The 19,177-nt window shown below is 39.2% G+C and overlaps 1 pseudogene; it reads right to left on the bottom strand.

The window, feature by feature from the left end:
- Window positions 1-3,521, bottom strand: LOC133043858 (26S proteasome regulatory subunit 10B-like; annotated as a pseudogene).
- Between the last annotated feature and the right edge of the window lie 15,656 nt (window positions 3,522-19,177).

Here is a 19,177-nt window from a genome sequence, read left to right on the forward strand (position 1 = left end):
TATGACCAACCTAGACAGCATATTAAAAAGCAGAGACATTAGTTTGCCAACAAAGGTCTGTCCAATCAAAGCTATGGTTTTCCAGTAGTCATGTATGGATGTGAGAGTTGGACTATAAAGAAGCTGAGCGCCAAAGAATTGATGCTTTTGAACTGTTGTGTTGGAGAAGACTCTTGAGAGTCCCTTGGACTGCAAGGAGATCCAATCAGTTCATCCTAAAGGAAATTGGTCCTGAATGTTCATTGGAAGGACTGATGCTGAAGCTGAAACTCCAATACTCTGGCCACCTGATGAGAACTGACTCATTTGAAAAGACCCTGATGCTGGGAAACATCGAAGGCGGGAGGAGAAGGGGATGACAGAGAATGAGATGGTTGAATGGTATCACCAACTCAATGGACATGAGTTTGAGTAAACTCCAGGAGTTGGTGATGGACAGGGAGGCCTGGCGTGCTGCAGTTCATGGGTTGTAAAGAGTCGGACATGACTGAGCGACTAAATTGACTGAAGATCCACCACTAACTCCAGAAAAAAAACTTTAAAAAATTTTTTATTTATTTTTAATTGGAGGATAATTGCTTTACAGTGTTGTATTGGATTTTCGAATCAGTCACAACTATATATATATATATCTCCTCCCTCTGGAGTCTCCTTCCTACCCCACCTCCCATTCCATCCCTCTAGGTCATCACTGAGCACCAAGCTGGGCTCTCTGTGTTATATAACAGCATCCTATGAGCTATATTACACATGATAGTGTATATATGTCAATGCTACTTTCTAAATTCATCCCATCCTCTGCCCACTGTGTCCAGAAGTCCATTCTCTGCTTTTAATAGGTTCATCAGTACCTTTTATCTAGATTCCATATATATGCATTAATATATAATATTTGTTTTTCTATTTCTGACTTCACTGTGTATAACAAGCTCTAGGTTCACCCACCTCAGTTTAGCTGATTCACATTTGTTCCTTTTTATGGCTGAGTAATATTCCACTGGATATATGTACTACAACTTCTTTACCCATTCATCTGTCAGTGGACATCTAGATTGCTTCCTTGTCTTGGCTATGGTAAGCTGTGCTGCCATAAACATTAGGATGTATGTATCTTTTTGAATTATGGTTTTCTCAGGGTATATGGTAGTTTTATTCCTAGTTTTTAAAGGAATCTCCATACTGTTCATGGTGTCAGTTTGTGTTTATAGACTTTTTTCATGATAACCATTCTGGTTGGTGTGAGGTAATAGCTCATTGCAGTTTTGACTTGCATTTCTCTAATAATGAGTGACACTGAGCATCTTTTCATGTGTTTATTGGCCTTCTATATGTCTTCTTTGGAGAAATATGTCTTTAGGTCTTCCACCCATTTTTTTAATTGCATTGTTTATATTTCCGATATTAAGTTGCATGAGCTGCTTGTGTATTTTGGAGATTAATCCTTTGTCAGTTGCATTGTTTGCAATTATTTTCTCCCATTCTGAGGGTTTTCTTTTCACCTTGTTTATAGTTTCCTTTGCTGTGCAAAAGGTTTTATGTTTAATTACGCCCCATTTGTTTATTTTTGTTTTTAAGAAAAGGCAAAACTTTTTTTTATTCATACACATTTTTATTCATATGCTATTAATGAGATCATTCATTGCCAATACATAATTTTCCTTAACTTTTTAAAAATTAAGCCAATAGATGTCATGCAGCCATCAAAAACCTTACAGTAAATTACACAGGTTTGTAGTCCAATTTAGACTCTAGCTTCTTAGAATCAGCCACTTTCCTGACTGCTTTCATGAAGTCTTCCTGTACTACAAAATCATGATCAGCAAGAATTGCAAACATACCTGCTTCAGTGCAAGCATTTCTTAGGTCTGCTCCATTAAAGCCATCTGAAAGCTTCACAGTTGCTTCATAATCTATTTCACCGTGCTTTGTAATGGGACCTGCATGAATTTCAATATATATAACCTTGCTTGTTCGTTTAGTAAATCAATATGTATTTTTCTATCTAATCTGCCTGGACGAAGCAAAGCAGGATCCATTGTATCTGGTCTGTTGGTAGCCATGATCATTTTAACTCTTTCCAGAGTATCAAATCCATCCATTTGTTTCAGTAGCTCCATTAAAGTCCTCTGAATCTCTCTATCGGCTGAAGTACCCTCAAAAAACCGACGACCACCAATAGCATCTATTTCATCCATAAAAATGATGCATGGCTGATGGTCCCTGGCATAATTAAACATTTATCTGATCAAACGAGCACTTTCACTAATGTACTTGTCTACTATAGAACTAGATACAACCTTTAAGAAATTGCAATCCAGCTGGCTAGCCGCAGCTCGTGCCAAGAGTGTTTTTCCTGTACCTGGTGGTCCATATAACAAACAGCCTTTTGGAGGAATTATTCCTACACGCTGGAATAATTCTGGGTTTGTAAGAGGTAATTCTATCACCTCTCTTAATTCCTGAATCTGTTCTGAGAGCCCTCCAATCTAAGAATAAGAAACATTCCCAGGGTCCTCATGAGACATGTTGTAAACCAATGGATCCACTTCTCTTGGCAAATATCTCATGATAGTGTAGTCATATCCAAAGCAACTCTTGTTCCTGGCTTCAGCTTACTTTTGTCAAGCTATCGACGACAACCCACAACATATCTCGGTCCATTTGTAGCTTTAACAATGAATTTTTCTTCAGTTAACTGCTTAAGTACTTCACCCACAATCTGGCTGACACTTTGTAGAGCCTTCAGATCATTTTCAGATTTTTCAGACTGCTTGGTAAGTTCGTTTAATTGTTCCCTTAACTCCTTGAGACGGCCGTCAATCTCTTTGTGCTCCAGCAGTTTCTTGCGGTAGTCCTGAAGCGCCTTATCTCTAGGGTCCGCCATGATGAGAAGCCGTCGCTCATAGGGGATGCTGGGAATGGCCATCAAGGCAAAACTTTTTATTTAAAAAACAACACAAAGCTAGTCACTTCAAATTAGCTTAATAGCTGAATGAGCTTAATTTATCTAAGCAGAAGAAGAAATTGAAGAAATGCAAATATTTTCATTTATTCATGGCCTTTAAGTGGATTGTGAAGATACTCCAGTTCTTTTAAAGCAAATTGAACATTAAAATAGAAGTTCAAATTTCACTGTATTTATTAATTGCTGAATGTTTTCCTTTGTTGCTGCAAATCATTAATAATATTGGAGTCTTTAGTTATTACATGGAGGATATTTTCAGTAGAGGATCTGTACTTATCTTTTTCAAGACTTAAGTACACTACCAATATCCCCTTAGTTCAGTTCAGTTACCCAGTCATGTCTCACTCTTTGCGATCCCATGGACTGCAGCATGCCAGGCCGCCCTGTCCTTCAGCAATTCCCGGAGTTTATGCAAACTCATATCCATTGAGTCAGTGATGCCACCCAACCATCTCATCCTCTGTTGTCCCCTTCTCCTCCTGCCTTCAATCCTCGTCAGCATCAGGGTCTTTTCCAGTGAGTCAGTTCTTCACATGAGGTGGCCAAAGTATTAGAGTTTCAGCTTCATCAGTCCTTCCAATGAATAATCAGGACTGATCTCCTTTAGAATGGACTGGCTGGATCTCCTTGCAGTCCAAGGGCCTCTCAAGAGTCTTCTCCAACACCAAAATTCAAAAGCATCAATTCTTCAGTGCTCAGCTTTTGTTTTACTCCAACTGTCACATGCATACATGACTCCTGGAAAAACCATAGCTTTGACTAGATGGGCCTTTGTTGGCAAAGTAATGTCTTTGCTTTTTAATATGCTATCTAGGTTGGTCGGTTGGTTATAACTTTCCTTCCAAGGAGTAAGCATCTTTTAATTTCATGGCTGCAGTCAGCATCTGGAGTGATTTTGGAGCCCCCAAAAATAAAGTCTGTCACTGTTTCCACTGTTTCTCCATCTGTTTGCCATGAAGTGATGGGACCAGATGCCATGATCTTAGTTCTGAATGTTGAGTTTTAAGCCAACTTTTTCACTCTCCTCTTTCACTTTCATCAAGAGGCGCTTTAGTTCTTCACTTTTTCTGCAGTGTGATGTCATCTGAATATCTGAGGTTATTAATATTTCTCCTGCCAATCTTGATTCCAGATTGTGCTTCATCCAACCCAGCGTTTCTCATGATGTACTCTGCATATAAGCTAAATAAGCAGGGTGACAATATACAGCCTTGATGTACTCCTTTTCCTATTTGGAACAAGTCTGTTGTTCCATGTCCAGTTCTACCTGTTGTTTCCTGACCTGCATACAGATTTCTCCAGAGGCGGTTCAGGTGGTCTGGTATTCCCATCTCTAAAAATTTTCCACAGTTTGTTGTGATCCACACAATCAAAGGTTTTGGCACAGTCAATAAAGCAGAAGTAGATGTTTTTCTGGAATTTACTTGTTGATTATCAACTTGAAAGATTTTAATTAAATCATAAAATTTAAATAGTCACACTCATGCAAACCTTAAATTTTTTTTTCCTGTTTTCTCTCTCTACAACTCTCTCTGTACCATTATCTAAAGAGTCCGTGGGACATCCCTGACAGTGTAGTGGTTAAGACTCCTTGCCTCCAGCTCGGAGGGCTTAGGTTTGATCCCTGATCAGGGAACTAAGATACCACATGCTTCAAATCATGGCCAATATATAAATAAAGAGTCCATATAATATGATATTATGCTCACAGTCAAGTTTACTATTAGCAAAATAACAAAAAAAATGTAATAATGTAGATTGCTCCCAACATCTGGGAAGAATGTCTACATGTGTGAGCTCCATCTTGGAACACTAACATTTAGTTGAAGGATTTATTCAAATGTCCTTCAACTGAAATCTTGGGGAAATCTTCTAAATTCCTCCAGATCCCAGAATGTTAAAAAAAAGAACAGAGTAAAATATTAGTAAGAAGAAACATGTACAGATCACAGATAACATCACCGGTAAAGACTCTGCTCAGTGGGAGAAGGCGAGGGTGGGATGTTTCGAGAGAACAGCATCGAAACATGTATATTATCTATAGTGAAACAGATCACCAGCCCAGGTTGGGTGCATGAGACAAGTGCTCGGGGCTGGTGCACTGGGAAGACCCAGAGGGATTGGGTACAGAGGGAGGTGGGAGGGGGGATCGGGATGGGGAACACATGTAAATCCATGGCTGATTCATGTCAATGTTTGACAAAACCCACTACAATATTGTAAAGTAATTAGCCTCCAACTAATAAAAATAAATGAAAAAAAAAGACTCTGCTCAATTTTGGCAGGTGGGAATGATACCAGCTTCATGTGGTTAAGATTAAATGAATAATATATATTAGAAAGAATAAAATTGAGATTTTGATTTCTTTGTATTTGCCTCTTTTCCATCCCTACATTTAAGCTGATAGCAACTCTACTTCCTTGCCTCAGGGGATGTTTGTGGCAAGGAAGAAAGCAGAAGTTGCTTTCAAAACACTTTCCTTCCTAGCTTGAAGTGACCACCCCAAATGTCTATTGAATAACATTTAGGGCCAGTAATCTGGATTAAGAATCTGGTTTAAAGTAGTGTACTAGGTGGCTAGGAATTTGTTAAAGCTATATTTGCATAGTATTATAGATCAATACAAGTAGGAACATTTCTAAATTTACTTTTATTCTGACTTCTAAAAAATGTTATTTCCTAATATTATGTAATTTATGTCTATTTAGGTGGAGAAAGGGGAATCAAGCAAAGGGATTCTCCCAAACCACTTTTGGGTGCTTCTGTGGAAAACAAAGATTTCATTGAGAATAAACTGTAATGCCTAAGCTAAAAGGATGGGAAAGAAGTCAGTGGGCTTCTAGAGCAATGGGATATGCTCCCTGATCACTGAAAGTGTCCCTAGAATGTGACAAGATTTCAGAGTGAATGGCTGAATGCTGCAGTCAACCTAAGCCTGGAACTCCCACTACTCAAACGTAGGTGTGCTTGGCTTGTTCTGTGCTATGGTCTGAATGTTTATGTCCCCTCAAAATTCATATTGTGAAATCCCAATTTTTTTTTTCATTTATTTTTATTAGTTGGAGGCTAATTACTTTACAATATTGTAGTGGTTTTTGCCATACACTGACATGAATCAGCCATGGATTTACATGTGTTCCCCATCCCGATCCCCCCTCCCGCCTCCCTCCCCATCCCATCTCTCTAGGTCTTCCCAGTGCACCATCCCCGAGCACTTGTCTCATGCATCCAACCTGGACTGGTGATCTGTTTCACCCTTGATAGTATACTTGTTTCAATGCTATTCTCTCAGAACATCCCACCCTCGCCTTCTTCCACAGAGTCCAAAAGTCTGTTCTGTACATCTGTGTGTCTTTTTCTGTTTTGCATATTGGGTTATTGTTACCATTTTTTTTTACCATCTTTTAAAATTCTATAAATATATGCGTTAGTATACTGTAATGTTCTTTATCTTTCTGGCTTACTTCACTCTGTATAATGGGCTCCAGTTTCATCCATCTCATTAAAACTGATTCAAATGAATTCTTTTTAATGGCTGAGTAATATTCCATTGTGTATATGTACCATAGCTTCCTTATCTATTCGTCTGCTGATGGGCATCTAGGTTGCTTCCATGTCCTGGCTATTATAAACAGTGCTGCGATGAACATTGGGGTGCACGTGTCTCTTTCAGATCTGGTTTCCTCAGTGTGTATGCCCAGAAGTGGGATTGCTGGGTCATATGGCAGTTCTATTTCCAGTTTTTTAAGGAATCGCCACACTGTTTTCCATAGTGGCTGTACTAGTCTGCATTCCCACCAACAGTGTAAGAGGGTTCCCTTTTCTCCACACCCTCTCCAGCATTTATTGCTTGTAGACTTTTGGATAGCAGCCATCCTGACTGGCGTGTAATGGTACCTCATTGAGGTTTTGATTTGCATTTCTCTGATAATGAGTGATGTTGAGCATCTTTTCATGTGTTTGTTAGCCATCTGTATGTCTTCTTTGGAGAAATGTCTGTTTAGTTCTTTGGCCCATTTTTTGACTGGGTCATTTATTTTTCTGGAATTGAGCTGCAGGAGCTGCTTGTATATTTTTGAGATTAATCCTTTGTCTGTTGCTTCGTTTGCTATTATTTTCTCCCAATCTGAGGGCTGTCTTTTCACCTTGCTTATAGCTTCCTTTGTTGTGCAAAAGCTTTTTAAGTTTAATTAGGTCCCATTTGTGTATTTTTGCTCTTATTTCCAATATTCTGGGAGGTGGGTCATAGACGATCCTGCTGTGATTTATGTTGGAGAGTGTTTTGCCTATGTTCTCCTCTAGGAGTTTTATAGTTTCTGGTCTTACATTTAGATATTTAATCCATTTTGAGTTTATTTTTGTGTATGGTATTAGAAGGTGTTCTAGTTTCATTCTTTTACAAGTGGTTGACCAGTTTTCCCAGCACCACATGTTAAAGAGGTTGTCTTTTTTCCATTGTATATCCTTGCCTCCTTTGTAGAAGACAGGATGTCCATAGGTACATGGATTTATCTCTGGGCTTTCAATTCTGTTCCATTGATCTATATTTTTGTCTTTGTGCCAGTACCATACTGTCTTGATGACTGTGGCTTTGTAGTAGAGTCTGAAGTCAGGCAGGTTGATTCCTCCAGTTCCATTCTTGTTTCTCAAGATTGCTTTGGCTATTCGAGGTTTTTTGTATTTCCATACAAATTGTGAAATTATTTGTTCTAGTTCTGTGAAAAATATCTTTGGTAGCTTGATAGGGATTGCATTGAATCTATAGATTGCTTTGGGTAGTATAGCCATTTTCACAATATTGAGTCTTCCAATCCAAGAACACGGTATATTTCTCCATCATTTGTGTCCTCTTTGATTTCTTTCATCAGTGTTTTATAGTTTTCTGTATATAGGTCTTTCATTTCTTTAGGTAGATATACTCCTAAGTATTTTTTTTTTTTTTTTTGCAATGGTGAATGATATTGTTTCCTTAATTTCTCTTTCTGTTTTCTCATTGTTAGTGTATAGGAATGCAAGGGATGAAATCCCAATTTCTTTTGGTCATGCTGTTGTTGTTATTCTTCAGTCGCTCAGTCGTGTCTGACTCTTGTCACCCCATGGACTGCAGCACGCCATGCTTCTCTGTCCATCACCAACTCCCAGAGCTTGCTCAAACTCACCTCCATTGAGTCGGTGATACCATCCAACCATCTCATCCTCTGAGTGTGGTGTCATCTGCATGTCTGAGGTTATTGATATTTCTCCCGGCAGTCTTGATTCCAGCCCAGCTTCTTCCAGCCCAGCATCTCATGATGTACTCTGCATATAAGTTAAATAAGCAGGGTGACAATATACAGCCTTGATGTACTCCTTTCCCTATTTGGAACAAGTCTCTTGTTCCATGTCCAGTTCTAACTATTGCTTCCTGACCTGCATACAGATTTCCCCAGAGGCAGGTCAGGTGGTCTGGTATTCCCATCTTTTTCAGAATTTTCCACAGTTTATTGTGATCCACACAGTCAAAGGCTTTGGCATGGTCAGTAAGCAAAAATAGATGTTTTTCTTGAACTCTCTTGCTTTTTCGATGATCCGGCAGATGTTGGCAATTTGATCTCTGGTTCCTCTGCCATTTCTAAATCCAGCTTGAACATCTGGAAGTACATGGTTCATGTATTGCTGAAGCCTGGTTTGGAGGATTTTAAGCATCACTTTACTAGCATGTGAGATGAGTGCCATTGTGCGGTAGTTTGAGCATTCTTTGGCATTGCCTTCCTTTGGGTTTGGAATGAAAACTGACCATTTCCAGTCTGTGGCCACTGCTGAGTTTTCCAAATTTGCTGGCATACTGAGTGCAGCACTTTCACAGCATCATCTTTCAGGATTTGAAATAGCTCAACTGGAATTCCATCACCTTCACTAACTTTGTTTGTAGTGATGTTTCCTAAGGCCCACTTGACTTCACATTCCAGGATGTCTGGCTCTAGGTGAGTAATCACACTATTGTGATTATCTGGGTCATGAAGATCTTTTTTATATAATTCTTCTGTGTATTCTTGCCACCTCTTCTTATTATCTTCTGCTTCTGTTAGGTCCCTATCATTTTTGTTCTTTATTGAGCCCATCTTTGCATGAAATGTTCCCTTGGTATCTCTAATTTACTTGAAGAGATCTCTAGTCTTTCCCAATCTATGGTTTTCCTCTATTTCTTTGCATTGATTGCTGTGGAAGGCTTTCTTATCTCTCCTTGCTATTCTTTGGAACTCTGCATTCAAATGAGTGTATCTTTCCTTTTGTCCTCTGCTTTTCACTTCCCTTCTTTTCACAGCTGTTTGTAAGGCCTCCTCAGGCAGCCATTTTGCTTTTTTGCATTTCTTTTCCATGGGGATGGTCTTAATCCCTGTCTCCTGTACAGTGTCATGAACCTCCGCCTTAGAAGGGACCTATTTAAGTGAGAAATATATGGGGAAACAGTGGATACAGTGTCAGACTTTATTTTTGGGGGCTCCAAAATCACTGCAGATGGTGATTGCAGCCATGAAATTAAAAGACACTTACTCCTTGGAAGGAAAGTTATGACCAAACTAGATAGCACATTAAAAAGCAGAGACATTACTTTGCCAACAAAGGTCCATCTAGTCAAGGCTGTGGTTTTTCCAGTGGTCATGTATGGGTGTGAGAGTTGGACTGTGAAGAATGCTGAGCACCAAAAAATTGATGCTTTTGAACTATCGTGTTGGAGAAGATCTTGAGAGTCCCTTGGACTGCAAGGAGATCCAACCAGTCCATCCTGAAGGAGATAAGTCCTGGGTGTTCATTGGAAGGATTGATGCTGAAGCTGAAACTCCAATACTTTGGCCACCTCATGCAGAGTTGACTCATTGGAAAAGACCCTGATGCTGGGAGGGATTGGGGGCAGGAGGAAAATGGGATGACAGAGGATGAGATGGCTGGATGGCATCACCGACTTGATGGGCATGAGTTTGAGTAAACTCCACGAGCTGGTGATGGACAGGGAGGCCTGGCATGCTGCAGTCCATGGGGTCGCAAAGAGTTGGACACAACTGAGCGACTGAACTGAACTGAACTGATTCAAGTGAGAGGCCCTTAAGTTTAACAGTACATCTTGCCCTAGCTGGAGCTTAAATGTCAGGAGCCACCTGAAGGGATCATTCAGGCTAGGACAGATGTTCCCGCATGAACTAGTGTGTAAACTTGGCTGTAACACTTTTAGTATAATCTCAGAAACTTGGCACACACCCTGTGGAGGTTAAAGACCACCAGGAAGGACTGATACAGAATTCCTTACTGGCCAGGAGGTGAAGTTACGTTATTTATAGAAATTTAGACAAAATGAGTCTTTAAGTGAGATTCTTTCCAGATACATATATAAAGAGTCTTGCATGTAGCTGACATATAGTTCATTTCCTATTGGTGCCATACGAAATTACCACAAACCTAACAACCCCTAGGTGTAAGTCAGAAGTCCAGGTGGGCTCAGCTGGGTTCTATGCTCAGGAGACCAAAAGCCAGGCATCAGCTGGGCTGGGCTCTTGGCTGGAGGCTCTTGGGAACTCAGTCCTATTGCTGTTGCAGGACTGATGACCCCCATCCTTGCTAGCGGTGGACTGGGAATGCCTCTCAGCTCCCAGTGGCCGCTTCTGTTTCTTACACAGCGCCCTCCATCTTCAAGGTCGACTGCAGTGTGTCAACCCCTCCTCATACTTCACTTCCTCTCTTTGACTTTCCCTCTATCGTCAGCCTGAGAGAGGTGTCTGTTTTTAAGAGTTTCTGAGATTAGATAATCTCTCTGTTTTAAGATCAACTGACCATATAATAGAACCTAGTCATAATATCCAATCTACAGGTTCCAGGGATAAAAGCAGGAATATCTCTGAGGGACTATTTTCGAAATCTTGCCTGACACAGGGCTCTATAAATAATAGTTTCTTACCATCTTCCATTTCACTGAACATTCCTTCATCATCTACTATAATCCTAGAACTAAGTTAAGGTGAATAAGACATTGCCCTTTAGGTTAAGGAGTTTACACTTTAGTAGAGGAAATTGATACTGAAATAGGTAATTTTAATACAATGATAAGAGCTGATACTTGGAATTTACAAAGGCCCATTCCTGTTATAAGCACCGCTTGAGCGTATTACCTTACAAGGCAAAGGAAGGGATACAGATAAAGGGAAGGGATACAGATAAAGTGGTGTGTACTACTGAAGCACAAAAGAGTGTACTTTGGATTGGGGGTGGGGAGTAAGGGGAGGAGCAAACAGGCACAGCCTGTCAGGGAAATCTGAGAAGGCAGTGATACCTGAACTCGCGTGAAGGAAGAGTAGGAATTGGTCAGGCACAAACACGGATGTGTGCGTCAAGGGGAGGGGTAGGGAGCAAAGGGAGTGGGAATTTTGTATGTACAAGGCAAAAAGAGGGACAGTTACATAGTATCAGAGCGAAAAACATCCTTAAAGTCATAGCAGGATACAAACTGGAGAAACTGTATTGTCACAGAAAGTCTTATATACAAAGAAGGAGGGGCGTATTTATCATTAAAATGATGGGGATGATCACAGATTTTTAAAAGGGTCGCACAGTTATTCAGAGATAAAATGTGAAGAAAGCTTATCTTTGAAACTTTTCTCTCCTCCCCAGGCATTTATCCTGTGACTCATTCTTGCTATTAGAGATGTAATCAATCATTGGCATAAACTGAGAATTAAGATCTAGCTAATAAGGCTTAAAATGTGACCTATCTGTTGCATTTTAAAAGAAAATTCTCGAATACCTGAAAGTCATCAGGACAATGAAGCCACCAGAGCCCTCATATATCTAGGCCAGACTGGGCATGGCCTTTTCTTTCTATTTGAAAGGTTAGTTTGAACGGCAGCTGGAGCTGTAAAGGGAAGCTAATGGGAGAATGAGGACTGTGTGTCCTGCTATTTCCTTCCTCTGCTCATTTGTCCATTCTGATTGCCTCTTGGAGCATTAGGCATATCCTCCTGGGCTGTCCTCAATTATGCTTTAGTCAAAAGTGTTTGGCTAGACTAAATGACCTCCCAGTTCCCCAGAATTTACAGAGAAAATTTATTTCTACTGTACCATCATAACTTAAATTAAAAAAAAATGAATGAAGGACTTGGAATACCACTATTAAGGTGATGGAGACTTGTGGTTAAAAATTAATACTAAAATTGGGAGAAACTAGATATAAAAGAATATATAGATAACTAGGTAACTTCTAAGTTAAATGTGTGTGTATATATATATATATACACACACACACATGCACACTTAGTATAGTGAACAGCTGTTTTTTAATTTTACCTATCTGGTATGCCTTTCCTCTTCTATTAATAGTGATGCATAGGTTTTCTTGGAAGAGAGGAGGAATTGTTTATTTCATAGGACAGTCTTGGAATTATCTGTCAAGTTTCCTTGTCCAAGAGTAGACATGGGAACCAGTCAGGACTCTTGATTACAAACAAGATACTTCCTATTTGTATTAGATTTTTATTGCTGTGCAACAAGTTACAACAAATTCAGTGGCTTAATACAACACAGATTTTAAAATCATAGTTTCTGTGGCTCAGGAGTGGGAACATTTTTGCTCGGGGATTTTTGAAGCTGAAATCAAGTCGTTGCTATTTGTACCCTCTGCTGAAGCCTGGGGTCCTCTTCCAAGCTTGCTACTCATTGGCAGCATTCAATTCCTTTTGTTGTAGAATGGAGGTCCTCATTTTCTTGCTTGCTGACAGCCAGAAACTACTTTCAGCAACTAGAGGCTACCCTCAGGTCCTTGCCGTGTGGCCCCTTCATAAACAGCTCACAACATGGTGTCCAGGCCACCACCAGGAGAATCTCCCTCTAGGAAGGGCCCAGTCCCTCTCTGAAAAAGAGTTTTCCATATTAACTCAAGCCCATTCAGGGCCATCTCCTTTATTGAAAAAAATTATTTTTCATGTTTTAAAATTTTAAATTAAAAAATGTTTTGTGGACTTCCCTGGTGGCACAGTGGATAGGAATGCACCTGCTAATGCAGGGCACGTGGATTCAATATCTGGTCTGGGAAGTTTCCATGTGGCACGCGCCAGAGCCTGAGCGCCACATCAGGAGAAGCCACAGCCATGAGAAGCCCGTGCGCGGCAGGAAGAGTAAAGCCCCTGCAAAACAACGAAGACTCAGGGGAGCCTAAATGAATAAATAAACAAAAAATTTTTTTAGAATGCTTTGTGTTAAAATATAATACTGTAAAATTTACCATTTGAACCATCTTCCAAGTATACAGTTTGCAGCATTAAGTACATCCTCACTGCAGTGCAACCACCACCACCATTCATCCACAGTTAAAACTGAAATTCTGTGCCCCTTACACAGTAACTCTACCCACCCCACCCCCAAGCCCCAGGAAACAATTTTTCTACTATCCATCTTTATGAATTTTACTACTCCAAGTATCTCATCTGAGAGGAATCATGCAGTATTTGTCTTTTTGTGACTGACTTTTTGTGTGTGTGTGTGACTGACTTATTTCACTTGAGTATCCTCATGGTTTATCCACATTGTAGCACATGTCCAGTCCTTCTTTTTAAGGCCAAATGATATTTCATACATTTTGTTTATTCATCTGTGGACACTTGGGATGCTTCTGCCTTTTGGCTATTGTGAATAATATTGCTGAAGTCATAGATGTACACATGCACCTGTTTTAAATTCTTTGGGTATATAGTCAGAAGTGGAATTTCTAGATGATAAGGTAATTCTATTTTGAAATTTTTGAGCAACCATCATATTGTTCTCCATAGCATCTGTACCATTTTACATTCCCACCAAAACGATAATCTGCTTTTGATTAACTCAAAATTAACTGATTTGGGTCATTAATTATACCTGCAAAATTCCATCACCTTTTTCATATAACAATCATAAGAGTGACATCCACTGTATTCACAGTTCCTCTCAATACTCAAGATGAGGGGATTACACATGATTAATGGTTTATACCAGAGACAAGACTCTTGGGGGGCATTTTAGAATTTTGCCCACCACAATTCCATAAGCAGAAAGGACATTTATGGAAAGGATATTGAATGGTTCCAGAATTAGTAAGAAGGCTGAAGAATGAACCCTTAAAATGAGGAAAAACAAATGTAAGCCAGGCAATAATAACAAAAGTAGTCAAGATCACATTATAGGAAAACTCTCATAGAATGACTTTGCTGGTGCCACCACCAGATAGTAATTGTTATGACAATTGTGGTAAACAACCTCCAAGGGGGGCCCCAACGATCCTCTCCTTGTAGTATTCACACCTTCTATGGTGTTCTCACATCCCTGGGTTGCTCTGACTGACCAATAGCATTCAGCACAAGTAATGATCTGTCACTCTTAAGATTAGGTAATAGAAGACGCTGTAGTTTCAGTCTTGGTTGCTTGATTACTCTCTAGGATCACTTTCTGTGGGACTTGGGCTATCATGTGTAAATACACTCAGGCAGCATTTTGGAGAGGTCCACTTGGTGAGGAACTGAAGCCTCCAGCCAAATGAATGCGCCTCCTTGTAAGCAGATCCCCGGGCCCCAATCAGGCCGGCAAATAAATGACTGCAGCTCTGGCTGCCAGCAACCTAAGAAGGACCTCTACATCTTTGAGGGTTTTAAGCCAACAAAGACAAACATGGGAAAGAGATTACATGTAGACGCAATGTCTAAACTATTTACCATCTAGCCCTCTACAGATAAGGTCTGCTGATCCTCCTACCACCATTACTGAAGACAAACTTCCTAACATTTTCTCCAAATTCAAAGTCCTTGGTTTGAATGCTCAGTCAGTTAAATCTAGCTCAGGTGCCCAAGACTTAACTGCTGAAAAACTGGAAGAGAGAATGTCTAGCCCCATGTAGCTTCTCTAGCGGGTGGCATGGCCCTTTCTCTCAACAAGACTCACAAAATGGGAATTGTCCCCAATTAAAAAGTGCTCAGATTCTAGGTAACCAATAGAAAAATGATTTAACTCCATCGAAACCAATCAGATTAGCTCTCCTAGCACTTAGCAGACAAAGCTGATGTGTCCAGATGATTATGCCCCAAAGCGACTGTCTATTATTCTTGTCATCACCTACATCAGTTCCTGTACTATTTGCTTTCTTAGCTTTTTTTTTTTCAATTTTGTGAACTATCCCATATCCTAACAAATTGATTTTTTTTGCATAAAACTAGAGTCAGTTTCTGTGCTGGAACAAAGAACTCTGCCTGATAATAACATTATTGCTATTGTGTGAAGATCATCAGAGAAGAATTCCAAACTTGCTAATGATATTTTACTTCTCCAGGACTTTCGTTCCACCAACTGATATCTTTTCCCCATAGGACAGAGTTCAATATTTCAAACATTCACTTCTCATGAGCAAATGATATCAGAATATGTGTTTCTGAACACTGGCATAATGATAATAATAATGAGTAGAATATTATATTCTCATTATGAAATAAGATTTAAAACTATGAAAAATACTCAACAATTTCTTTCCTCAATTAGATCTATAACTAGCTATTCTAGAATTTGTGTATCAGAACTTGATTGCCTCTTGTTTGTTAGCTGTTGCTTATAATCAATTTATAAAGAAATCAGTTTACATCATTCATTTATTCAGTTGTTCATCCAGCAAATATTTATGATCACTTGCCATGTGCCAAACCTAGTATTAGTGCTAAAGTTACAACAATGTAAAACAGATATCCCCTTAAATCAACAACAATCTCAATTCTGTGATTAAACATAGCAGCATAAATAATAGAACAGTCTTCACAATCAGTCCTTCTATTATCTGTGATATATCTTTGCCAAAAATGAATAGCTTGGGTTTAATCAGGTCTTTTAAAACAGATATCATTTTATTAAAAAAAGGGGAGGTGATAAGAACATATTAAATTAATTATAAGAATTTAATCAGAAAAACCCAAATGTGGAATAGTCTATGGGAAAATTGGCTTGGTATCTTAAAAAAAAAAAATCAATTTTGTAAAAAATTTAAAAAGTGAAAATGTTTAGATCAAAAGAGACTGAAAAATATAACAACCAAATTAAACATGTAAAATTTGACTAGTTTCTAATTTGGAAAAGTTGAAATTGATTGTTGGGAAAATTTGAATATGGATTGGGTTTTAGATTGATATTAATTTTTTTGTTGTTTGTGTTCTAAGATGTGTGGTAATAATGTGATTACAAAATCTGTCCTTAATTTAAGGAAATGTATGTATAAAATGTCATGATGTTGACAACTTCCTTTCAAATGGTTTGACAAAATAAAAAATAAACACATAAGTAGATAAAGCAAATTTAGCAAGATGTTAACAATTTTTGAATCTAGCTAATGGGTGTTTAAGTGTTTATTTTACTATTCTTTAAACTTTTCTGTTTGAAATTTCCCATACTAAAATGTTGAGGAAAAAAGAGCCTTTTGTGGGGAGACTGTGCTGGGATTCCCTAATGGGGGCAATATCACTGTCCGAGAGGTATCTGGAAATGCAATAAGGGTATTTTTGGATATCAAAATATCTGGGGAGCATTGTGATTTTGCAGGGGAGGGAGGTGGCAGGCATGCTAAATAACTTGCAATGTGAGGGAATTTTTCACTCAACAATGAATTACACTTCTCAAAATGCCATTATCTCCCCTGTTGAGAAGTACTAAAAATAAACCAGTCAGTAGCTCTTCATCCCAAAGTCTCCCACATACAATTCTAGTGCATCTTCTTCCATCTGAAAAAAAAAAAAAAAAAAAAAACCTCGATAGAGTAATATTTATTTATGGTTTCAACTTTCTCATTTTCTTTTCATTGGTTAATTCACTTTTTTTTTTTTTAATTTCACAATCACCATTCCTTAAAAGCTGATCCTCTCAGAATGACCACTTGATGTCATTGCTAAGTCCAGTGAATGTTTTGCAGTATTTGACCATGATGAATACTTTTTCCTTCTTGAAAATTTCCCCTCATCTTTCATTACCTTTGGTTTTCTTCTTAATTCTCCAACTACTTTTAAGACTCCTCTCATACACTACCTTTTCTCTGCCTACATTTAATTTCACAGGATTTTATCCGTAGCCCTCTTTTGTTTCATCTGGCTAAATTCTTTCCTCAGATCCCCACCTCAAGGTCAGATACTGCATCTAAGTTCTACACCTGTTTATACAATTGCTTATTGTTGTTTTAGTTGCCAAGTCATACCCAACTCTTTAGTCACTAGGTCATATCCTGGACTGTAGTCCCACACGGTCCTCTGTCTATGAGATTTCCCAGGCAAGAATTCTGGAGTGAGTTGCCAGTTCCTTCTCCAGGGGCAATCCAGGGATGGAACCTGCATCTCCTGTATTGGAAGGTGGATTCTTTACCGCTGAGCCACCAAGGAAGCCCATACAATTGCTTACTAACATGAAATACCTGGGCCTAACAATTATAAAATGGAATCTAGCAGTTTCCCACATAGACCTGGATCTACTTCATGCTTTGGGAACCTACTGTAAAGACATCTATCCTAGGTGGTAAGGGAAGGGAGGGATAGCACAGGGATGGCTTCTAGAAGGAGATGACACTTCACTGAGGCAATTTCTCAAGGAGGAATTGAATGAAGTATTCAAGGGGGAGATGCAGTGAGTTGGGGAGTAGACTCCATAAGAACAGAAACATAAGAAGCACAAAGGCAAGTAAAACTACACGTCTCCTGGAAGTGAAAGTAATTCACAACCGATGAAGCTTAGATGCTTTTTTGGCAGGAAGAATTGGTAGAGTTGTAAAGGTAGGAAGGAAATAGATCATGAAGAGTCATAAACGCCATGCTAAGGAGTTTGGATTTTATCCTATCAGGTCGGAGTTGGCAGATTGATTGCCCACAGACTATACAAGGGATGGCTCCTACTGTGTTTTTAAAAAGAATTAGTTGTCAACATTTTAAAATTGAGACGTTTCGTGTATGAACCTGGACTTCTAGCCTGTTCTGAAGATTTGGGAATTCTGGCCTCATTTCCTTGAATTTGACAGGCTCTGCTGTCAGTCCTTGCAATAGTCCCTATTGATCTGCTTTATTCAGATGTCACTTATGTGACCTGCCTGGCCCCCGTGGCCTTTGGCAACTGCTACTTTTGCTTCAGATGCTGGGGAGCCACTGAAGAAATGTTAGCAGGGGGTAGTATCATCAGATATTGGGTCAGAAAGATCATTCTGGAAGAAAAATAGAGGTTAGATTCTGGAGCATAGGAAAGGGAGCTGTAAAGAAATGAATCTATACATTCTAGAGCAGAGGTGGGTAACAGATTCCTTACCTTGCCCAGACACTGTTTACCCTCCGAAACACCTGGGTAGGTCAGAGGAGGCAAGGGATTTTCAGGACTGGCATGACATTGGAGACAGCCTCCTCCAGGGCTGAGACAGTACAATGGAGAGGAGGGACCAGAAATAAACTTAACCATTGTACGGGAGGTGTGAAACATGGAAGAGTGTAGGAGATTTTCTGAATAGGTAATGAGTGATAGTCTAATTTTGCTTAAAAGTTTTTTATCACGCTTCCTAGGACAAGATAAGTTCTCTTGCATTAGTAAATAGATTTGCTTTTACGAGTGATCAGTTCACTAGATGTATTTTCACACATCCCTAGTAAATTACACACAGTAAATTACACACCATCTCTGAGTAATAGTATAGGAAAGAAAATTGAACATGAAGTGAGTGAACAATTAAAGTTTCTTGAAAAATGAGCCATGTTCAATTTAGCTCATCAGTTTATTTGTCTGTGTGTTTGTTTACTTAGTTAAGAATGTGGGACTTACCTGCTGGTCTACTGGCTAAGACTCCGAGGTTCCTATGCAGGGGGCCTGGGTTTGATCCCTGACCCAGGAACTAGATCCCACATGCTGCAACTGAAGGTTCACATGCTGCATCAAAGACTGAAGATCCTGCATGCCACAACTAAGACCTGGTGCAGTCAAATGAATAAATATTTTTTTTTAAGTGTGGAACTAGGTCAGAACAATGTAGAGAGACTGAGAGATACAAAGTTTTTCTTAGATGCTTTGCCTTGACAGCTACATGATAGACACTGGATTTCTTAGCCTGACAATTTCTCCAACTCTATCAGCTTTCCATTTTCTTTTAGTATACTCCACATTATCCTAGTCTCTATTTTTCCATTTTTTTTTCTGTTCAGTTTGGTTTGTTGTTATCAACATAGTGA

This window comes from Dama dama, chromosome 3 (assembly GCF_033118175.1).
Source record: "Dama dama isolate Ldn47 chromosome 3, ASM3311817v1, whole genome shotgun sequence".
NCBI lineage: Eukaryota > Metazoa > Chordata > Mammalia > Artiodactyla > Cervidae > Dama > Dama dama.